The 10207-nt window shown below is 40.0% G+C and overlaps 1 protein-coding gene across 1 annotated transcript in view; it reads right to left on the reverse strand.

The window, feature by feature from the left end:
- Window positions 1-8525, reverse strand: part of CGA (glycoprotein hormones, alpha polypeptide) — a 49973-nt gene extending 41448 nt beyond the window's left edge. Inside the window, exon 1 of the mRNA XM_086925236.1 lies at window positions 8449-8525. The gene's annotated coding sequence lies outside the window, so the exon portion shown is untranslated. The remainder of the gene's footprint in view (window positions 1-8448) is intronic.
- Between the last annotated feature and the right edge of the window lie 1682 nt (window positions 8526-10207).

Here is a 10207-nt window from a genome sequence, read left to right on the forward strand (position 1 = left end):
AAATTACGATTACGGACAGTCTGTGAAATTTATGGACGGTTGGTCACCCTAGTAGTTAGGTTCATTTTTCCATGTTCTCCCTGTCCCTCGCTTTCATTGTTACTTTGCGGCCTCAATGGTGGCTGACTAGAGCTGGCCGTTCTGTCTCGGCACTCGGTGAATGAGATTGTTTCATTGCTGTCTGAATTGCGGTATTGGCATCTTAACGGCTCCGTATTGCTCACCGGTGCCTCTTTGTTGGCAGAAGCCAAAAGCCTCAAGCGGTCTAGTTCCATTGGGCACAAGTGCACAGTGCTGTTCAAACGTTCCGGGCCGCGGGAACTCTTTCTTGCTCCTCTTCTGACCCTTCTACCCCCTGGTGCAAGCTTCCATCTTCTCGCTGAGTGCAGAAACATTGTTTACCCTAAACCCCTGTTGTCGTGATGGCTGGGATTTATTTTTTGACCAAGTGACAACAAACAAAACAAGCACTGGCAAACCCAAGATCTCTGGTGTTGGCTACTAAGATTTTGACGTAGTCAGTCAATGCTTGTTTTGCTATGGTATTTATAAAACTTTAATTTTGAGGAAGCTGTTAGGCCCTTGCCAACATAAAAAAGAAACTGGTTACAAGCAAAAATAAAATGGTCTCGTATAGTTTGCATAGCCATGTTAGTCCGTGCCACTGAAGTGTGCTACTTTGTGTATGAATGAACTCCTTGGAGAAGAGCGGAAAGCCATCACTCACAGTGAAATTATCCAATCACTGAGCTCCTAAATGGGCTACCCATTGATCCATGCAGAAGTGGGAGGATGGAAAATATAAACAACACAATAACAGACCAATGGATGAAAGGAGCTGGTTGAAAGGTCCTGTAAGTATACTATATATATATATATATATATATATATATATATATATATATATATATATATATATATATATATATATATATATATATATATACATATATATATATATATATATATATAAATATAAATATATATATATATATATAATTTTAGTAAAATCAAAAGATATTGGCTAATGCCAGATCTAATAAGCCTCATCTAATAATGCAAGGTCTACAGCAAAGTGCATCATAGGGATTAAGAATTTACTTTCTGTATATGATTTTTATGACATAGTCTTGGCTGATACCAGCCTGTTTATCAATACTTTATGAACAGGCCCTTCTGATTACAAGGTAATGTATCAGGAGAAATAGAAAAGGAAAAGGGGGAGGTTGAGCTGTAGTCACTCATCAGTCATTAGATCTCTAAATACTCGAGTGTCCGCACAGTACCACACAACTGATTCATTATTGAAAGAGTTTTCAATGAATAATTCGTGTGCCATCCACTCATCACTAACGCAGGCTACAAGTGCTGACGTCAATCAGCTACAATCTGTTCTATTAGGCTAACTGAAAACATATCAAAGAGCATTACATAATATTGGTGATAGCAGGGCTCCTCACGTGATACATTCAAGTCAAGACTTGATGATTTTGTAACGAAAAAGATCGGAGTATTAGCGAACCAACAATGTGAAGAGGGAACTCACATTTTGTGTTGATGCAAAATGGCATATAAATTATCAGAATTTTCTAATATCTAGATTTTCTGGTGAATAGGAACAGTTGTATAGCTGTTCAAACCTCAACTAAAATCAAATAAAGTTTTAGAAACTTTTAGAATATTAAATAGATACATGGAGGGTATTTCCAGAGTATAGAAAAAAAAATATTGATGTACAAAAATGTGATCTAATTTTCAGATCTCAAAATACCATGAAGATAAGTTTATGAATGTAAATATGTATTTGCTATTCATAAAACCACATCGATGCACCTTGACAATATATATGCGTATTTGTGCATGCTTATTTAAAAAAGTAAGTGGAGGTGCCCCAGGGTTTCTTAGAAGCTGTGGAACGCCTTGGTTGCTGTATACCGATTATGCTTAGTTTTGACTCTACCTAAAAAGATTTTCTTCCACCCACTACGCTTTCTATTTTCTCACTGCTGTAGGTTATTTTTTCTTACCTCCTTGATCTCTCACTGTTTTATATATGTTTCTTCCTCCATATTTCTCTCTTTTATGCCTATCTCCCTATTGTTCTCGGTCAAAGAGTAAGGATGAAAAAATCAGACCTGGTCCCTAACAATGTGTGGGAGCGCCCACCACTGTCAATCACAAGCACAAATACAGGGCTGATTTCCACCAAACAGAACAAATAATACCTGCCCTCAGCTCAGTGGACTGGATTCTGCCTGCACGTCACCCCAAAGTTGATCTAGTTTGATTTCATTAACAGTCATTTTGTTGTTATTCCTTTTCAGGATGGAACAAGGCATACAGAATTGGTCTTGAACAAACCGCAGCACCAATGAGGTGAAATGTTTGCACCAATTTAAGCGTGTTGAGAATCATGTTGAAATTGGGTCTGCAGATCTTTTAAAGACTACAGCATCTCTGTGTTCACTTACAGTTCCAACTTGTTGGAAGAGTAGCATTATCGTTTAAACTCACCTGAAATATTTCCTCTTTAAGATTGCCAAGACAACTCTTCTATTTATTTTATTTTATAAATCTTTTTATTGTTTTGAAACACAAACAAGACATGAAAAGGGGCCAATACAAGTACAGAGCATTCCACATTCCGTGTTGAAGTAAGACTCGACAATTATGCAGCAATTAACACAGCATATAATCCCTATTCAAATCTGATGCTGTAATGTCAAGCCCTTCAATCAACACATGGTCGCGCCAAGACAACACTTCTATATCCTAAACTTCTGGTATCCTAAAACCAAAATCGTTCAAATGTATGCTGCACTATTTTGCTGCTTGCATAACATTTCTGCCACAATCTAAAGTTTGAAACGTGCAGAAAATGCAGCAAAATATTGCACATTACCATGTTTGCCTTGTCTGAATAAGGAGTGGAGAAAACCCATTTGCCTCTGTCGTTCCAATGCGAAAGGATGCATCAAACTGGGGTAAAATAATTTGGTGCTGTTCTTTCAGTAAGAGATTAGCAAACTTTGTGCACCCTATTCTCTATTACACAACTTTCAAAAGTGTTGCATAATGAATTAGCTTTATTCATGGCACCAGGGATTACAGAACATGCTCCCCATGCAGGAAATGGAAACATGGTCAAAAGCAGTCATTGCATGTCATTGTCTCACTGCTCTGTCTCTCTGGCTCCCAGGTTCTCTTGCCTAAATCACTGCAGCACTGGACATTGTCGACAGAATGAAAACTAGTGAACTTTGAATCAAAAGGAACGCAGAGTCTTCTGTGTTATGACCAGTCCAACGTATGAAGGGGTGTGTGGGGGGGGGGAGGGGGGTATGGAAAAGCCCTCTAAAATGCAGTTATTTTTTATTTATTTATTTGCAAAGCAGGAGGCTGGTGAGACAGCCATAGCTGTCTCTCGCCTAGACTTTATAAAACAACCTTATTTTTCCTCAAATGCATTTCTATCTTTTACGTGGGAGAAAAAATGTATTTCCATGTTCTCTTGTTATATCAATAGAAGAAAACATGTGACAGTCTTGTTTTCTCGCTTTTTCGCTGGTACAAAAGTTTAGGGTATACCACTTCCGGTTTGCACCATTGCTCTTTACACAAGCAGCAAAAATTACTCAAACCGGATTCACTGCTGTTATATAGCCCATCCCAAGTGTTAAGGTAATGAAAGCATTCTGATTGGTTTGACTGTTAATTTGATTCCATTTTTCTTTTATTGATGTTGCTACTAACAGCTCTGGAATTTGAAAAAATGCACTTAGGGAACCAATACATTGAGGGTGAAGGTGTGACTGAAGAAAGGGTTGGTAGTCACAAGAGAAGGAGCCATGAACGGCAGTCTGACAGCCAACTCATACATTCATTAATTAAAAAATTACTGGAAAGAAAGTGGCAACAAGGACAAATGCGACATTAAACCTGTTCTACCTTACTTAATTGGTCACAAATAGGCTGCATTTAAAATATCTTACAGGTTTAAGACACCTGCTGCACATTGCTTGAAATGAAAATATAGAAATACAGGTACTCTTTGTTCGAGAGTACCTGTTTGCTGCTAAGTGCTGATGCTCTCCCATTAAAAGCACTGAAGTAGTAATGAGAAGTGCCAGTGTTATCTCTTGCAAATTAACAAAGTGCAGGTACTGAGTATGTGATGGTACCTGAGCATTTAAAACACTGTTGCTGCAGAGATCTTTGTGTGCCAGATAATTTTGAGGGGATTCTAAAAGTATTAAGACAACTCTGGTGGTTAATGGAGTACCAGGAGAGTCCTCTGTTTTTGCAATCACAGTGCTGATTGATAAAGTAGCCTAGATGGCTATGTGCCTGCTGCAAAGCATACTGTGTAACATGTAGATCACAGATTTGTATGGCATGTAGGTAAGTAATTGGATTACTGCTTTTGACACCAACATCCTTTTCTTACTTCCAGTCCATTAAATGCAATCCTAACAGAGCAAAGTGAGCTAATGGCCAGCATTAGCGACCTGCACACAACTGAAAGTCATGGATTTAGATACTTATTTTGTTCTCAATCTGTTGTTATTCTAGATTTGGAAAGAAGGTTCCTTTGGCTAGTAATAATGTTTTGTTAGTACAGACAAACCAAACGCTGCTTTACATTTTAAATCCCGAGTTTGTGTTTCTCTAGACACGTGGGGCCTCATTTATGAGAAATTACGCATCGCTGCGTGAAAGCAGCGATGCGTCACTTCTCAGTGCGCACTTCTTGCGACAATCCTGATGCGTCATATTTAAAGTATGACGCATCATGAGGCAAGGAGTTACAGATACGTCAGTATTTCTCACGTATCTATAAGTGCAAAAGTGACGCATTGCTGGAGTGTGTCACAAAAGTGACGCAACTCCAGCAATGCGTCCTTTCACATGGGGCAAGCCCCATATGAAAGGGCCTGCATCAGTCTTACGCCTGCTGTGAGGCAGACGCAAGATTTCTACGCAACGGCGTCCTAAAAGTGACGCAGTGACATCTATTTCACTGCGTCACTTCTACGACCCTTCCTTGCGTCAATATGCTCCCCTTGCATACATTATACCTGGCGCAGGTATAATGTGGCGCAGGGGTTTACAAAGTGACGCATCTACCTAGATGCGTCACCTTGTAAATATGGCGCAATAAGGCGCATTTTTTACGCCACTGGTGCGTCACAAAAAATGACGCACCGGCGGCGTAAAAGTGACGCCCGACCTCATAAATGAAGCCCGTGCACTCTTAACATATATCAAGAAGTATACATAGATACAACTGGCATTTTTTATAGCGCATGCACATTTCATATATGGGACATGGGGAGGTAAATAATGTCAACCGACTGCCTCCAAATCATAGTTTCTCATAAGCACTGATGAAGTAATAAGTTGTGGGCCTTTGCTTCCTTCCATTACTTTGGCAGGTGTTCGGTTCCAGATGACTCACATTAAGGAGGACTCTTGAACAAAAGAAGGGCTGATGGCCTTTTAAACCCTGCAAGCTGGATGTGAAAATAAGAAAGCACTCTCATGCCCTGCACATTGCTGCTCTAAACAGATAGCAGGCATGCGCATCTGTAGTGCCCGATTCAGGAAGGAAGCTCTCGATTTTGTAAGCCAAAAATGGGTTTATTTTGGCTGTCATCCATGGAATTGCCCCTCATTTAATTTAAGTAAATGGGAGAAAAAAAGTTCACCTGATTTATTTAGAGTGTCTGCCATTTATTGCAGTATTATCCTTCTACCTGTTTTTGGTATTCTTTTGTAACACATGCCACTTTTCTCTTGTAACACACTGTTGGCTACCTCTTACATTTTGTTTGCTTTAGATACTTGCTCAAGTGCCACCATTGCCTACGTAACGATTGTTCTTGTGTTTGAGTGTCTACCATTTATTGCTGCGTCATACCGCTACTTGTACTTTGTATACCTTTGTAACCTGCACAGATGTCACGTTTTCCTCCTATAATTGTACCGTTTGCTACCTCTTGCATTTTGTTTGCCCACATGTGTCACTTTTGCCTCATGTAACTTAATGTTTGCTGTTGTACTTTGTTCACTTGTAATCTTCTCCTCATGTATCATTACTGTTCCTTTTGTGAAGCGCTCTGACACCTTCGGGTAAAGTCCGCGCAATATAAAAACGCATAAATGAATAAATAATGAATAAAAGTTATTGCGGGAAAGTTGGAAAACAGTAAAAAAAAAACAGCAGAGGGCGCTCGTTATCTATCTGACCCGGAAAGTATAATTGGAAAAAAGACATGCAGTTTAGAAGGTACCACAAAATGGATTGCTTTCCGTTTTTTTATTTTTTCAAACGGTAATAAATTTGAGACAGATAGGAAGTAATTTGTGCTCCTCGTGGTGAAATCCTGTAGTGGCTCCTCTGCAGGTGAACCCGGGGAAAAAAGGTCCGATTTTGAAGGGAAGTAGTTTAATAAATTAAAGAGCACTTCCAGTAACATATCAATACATAAGGACTCTACAAATATTTAATAACAGCAGAAATCTCCTGCTGACATTTTTTCTTAGTCACTGTGTCGGTGCTTCGATTGGGAGTTCTGATTGGGCTGTTACTACACCAAACTGCGTCACTGAAATATAAGTTAGGAAAGATGCATAAAATGAGAATGAGTTATTTGCTATAAACAGGGCCGGCTTTAGCACTGGTGGAGTCCTGTGCAACAATGTCTGTTAGGGCCCCCCTAATGGCCACCTCTGCCACAGATTCCCTCACAAGCACCCTTTAACAGTGCCCCTCAAGTCCCCATAACCACCTTCTCAAAAAATCATTTAGGGCAAGATGCACGACGCTTGCATTTTGCGACTCGCAAATTGGGTCGCTTTGCGACTAGCAATTTGCGACTCCCAATTTGTGACTCTCAAACTGCAATGTACAACAGTGTCTCAGACACTGTTTGCGATTCCCAATGGGGTCGCAAATTCCATGCCTCATCAATATTCATGAGGCAAGCGCAATTTGCGACCCCATCGGGAATGGCCAGCACTCCCAGGGATTGTGGCCTGCTGGGGTCAGCAGACCACCATATCTGTGACTGCTTTTTCAATAAAGCAGTTTTTTATTTTTAAAGCAGCCCGTTTTCTTAAAGCCACCTCTGATACTAACTATCTCATTATGAGTAAGGCCTCTCCCCACCACTGGTCACTTATCAAAGTGCCTGGGCTAGAATCAAATACTGCAGGCGAGCTCTACTCTCTGCACTACTTATAACTACAACCACCCCACCACCATAAAAACAATCTTAGAAACTCCTGACCTACTGGCCATTACTTACCTACCACCACTGGACAGACGTGCAAATGCTACAGTCCCTGCCACCTCTGTCAGTAAGCATTTTAGTGCAGTGATGCGCATACCAGACCCTTAAATGTGTTAATCTAACTAGCCCCTAGGTACTTGGCAAGACTCTAAACATATAATTAAATATTTTGCACATTTTGTATGCTTCTGAATCAGAATACTGCTTTTAGAGACCATGACTAGGGAGGTGCTTGCCCTCTACCAAACCTAATTGAACAATGCACACTACATTGAACTCGACTGGACAAAACCCTGGTGCAAATTCCATTTAATAAGTTGCAAATTGTTTTTAGTAAATCAAGCTGGTAGAATATACGCTTTTGACGTGGTCATATTAGGTACAATTGTATAGGTGCAGGGCAATTTTGTATCAATGTTTGCAAGAAACAATGGGAAAAAAAACATGAATGGCCCGACTACTGAAAAAAACAAAAAATAATATTTCACACTACTCAGTAAAAAATTCTATTTTACAAATTCAAATCTGAGTGCAAAATTGGCCTGTAATGGTGAACATCTACGTAATCTGTCCTATTTTACACAATTGAGAAGAAAAACCCAGTTTATTTCAGGTGCATTTTGGGATTGTTTATTAGTGCCAAATTGTGTATGTTGGTTTTAGTAGTTATCTTTTAGGCAGTAGATTTTTGGTCATTTAGAGTACAATCCCGAAAAATATATGTTCTGCACTATACATGCACAACTCTTCAGACGGCATTCAACTAGCCGAGCTGTCCTGTTTGACTTCAAGCACACACAACATAAAAGTATTTTTGTAAAACACTATCTCACCGCCAAAAGAATTTGTTTTTGCTCGTTTTATAGGTTTACTTTTACCCAACTCAATGATATTCATTTTATTTACCTCAGAAGGATGAAAGACTGAGTAGAGCGGCCAGGAATCAAACATTTAACCTGTTAAAAACAGGCCCCTGGATTTATTGTATCAGTCTACTGAGCAAACAACTTTCTCTAAACATAGGGGCATCAGAAAAGAACATCTACTTCGTGAGATTCATTTCTGTGCGCTAAGTATGAAAACAGTGGTCGCTATGACAGACTGCCATTGTCAACATAAACACAACTTTTTCATAAACGAGATAGGAACTTACATGACTTTGAGCAGCAAGAACAGAGTGGTTGGTTTGGAGTACAAGAAAAGATGGTTGCGTGGCTTGGTGGAACTCTGCCCTCCTCTTCACTGCTGCGGGGTCAGGCTTTCTCCTGCCTTTTATACCTGTAGCTATGGAAGCACCCACTCGTCTGCTTCTAAGCCAGGGGCTCAATTCTAAACTCTGCTCAGTTTCCCGGTGCTACTCTATTTAATTACAACACATCCTTTTAGCCGGATCTTCCCCTTATCCCTAACACGTAAGATATATATATATATTGTTTTATGCGAAGATGCGAAGGTTAACTCGCCGGCAGCGAAGGCTCATGGAAATTTGTTATCTGGATATCCTCGGTATCAATTTACAATTTGAGGTATTGCTTGTATTTGCTATCAGCGGCTTAAAAAGTAGCTAATATTGAAATGTGCCATCAAAGAGCAGAAATACCCAAAACAGATAATCCTGTGAGACAGCTGGCGACACACTAGCGCCCGTCTCCTATTTCCGCAGGTAGCGTGTCGATGAAAGAGCAAACCGTGCATGTAATCAGCATTTAACCTGCTACGAACATAGGAGCTTCTCAAATGATAGGCCTGTAGAGGGGCCTGCACGTAGAACAGAACATCTCAGGAGATGGACCTAAGCAGATATTTGATCTAATGGATAGGCCGTTATAGGGAATGTTACATAAGAGCTAGAAACCATGGGGCATATTATCAAGGGGGTTTATCTCCGCTTTTTTGGCTTTAAAAGCCAAGAAAGCGGAGATAAAATTATCTCCCTATTACCTAGCTGCCGCTAACACCAGTTAGCGACAGCTAGTAGGAGATAGCGAGAATCTTGGGCCCCACTTTGCATGTCAGTGATATTTATCACTAATGAGATGCAAAGTGGGCGTGCCAAGATGTTAGAGACTGAAAACAGTCGCTAACATCGCTATCTCCTATTACCAACTTTTGGAGATATTCGCGCTAAGCGGGAATATCTCCAAAAGCTAACACCTGCCCTGAGCAGTTCTTAGCCATGTTATCCAATGGGAGGTGGATAACATGGCTAAGAGCATTAGCTCGCTAATGCATGAATATCGCTGACTTTTCAGTGATATTCATGCTTTGCGGCGATTTTTACCGCATTTGCATTAAACCTTGGTAATACCAAGGTTTATTTGCGGTACAAATCGCCGCAGCGCTGCGGTAAATTTTTGTCTCTAACCAAGCAATAGCGATAATTATCGCAATAGCGATAATTATCGCTATTGCTTGGTAATATGCCCCCATATTTTAAGTCAAATCTGCAAGCTCGTGGCATTCTAAAGTGATAAGGTCAGAAATTCGCAAGTCAGAAATTTGCTCCCATGATATACCTCCTACATTCGGGCAAATTTCCAACTTCTATGGGTTTCACACATGATACCAGGATTATTCAAGGAAGTCTGTGACAGTTGCACATTTCCTTGAGGACTACTGGATGTAAAATGTACGCATTAGAATTGTCAGATGGTTGGCAAAATCTGCATAAATCAGATACAAATGTATATTTGCGTACATAGATATATTTTTTTGTTTCTCCCGAAAGGAGAAACACCTTCGGCTACAACCACGTTATGAAGTTTTCCTTTACTTTTCATACGTTGGTAACACACAGTGCTGCATTACAGATATGATTTGCCATCAATTTCTAGGGTGGAAATCTACATGCAAGAGGAGAGTGAATACCCACACACAGAGCTTGTTCATTTGCCTACATTCACAGGTGAGCC

This window comes from Lissotriton vulgaris, chromosome 6 (genome assembly GCF_964263255.1).
Source record: "Lissotriton vulgaris chromosome 6, aLisVul1.2, whole genome shotgun sequence".
Taxonomy (NCBI): domain Eukaryota; kingdom Metazoa; phylum Chordata; class Amphibia; order Caudata; family Salamandridae; genus Lissotriton; species Lissotriton vulgaris.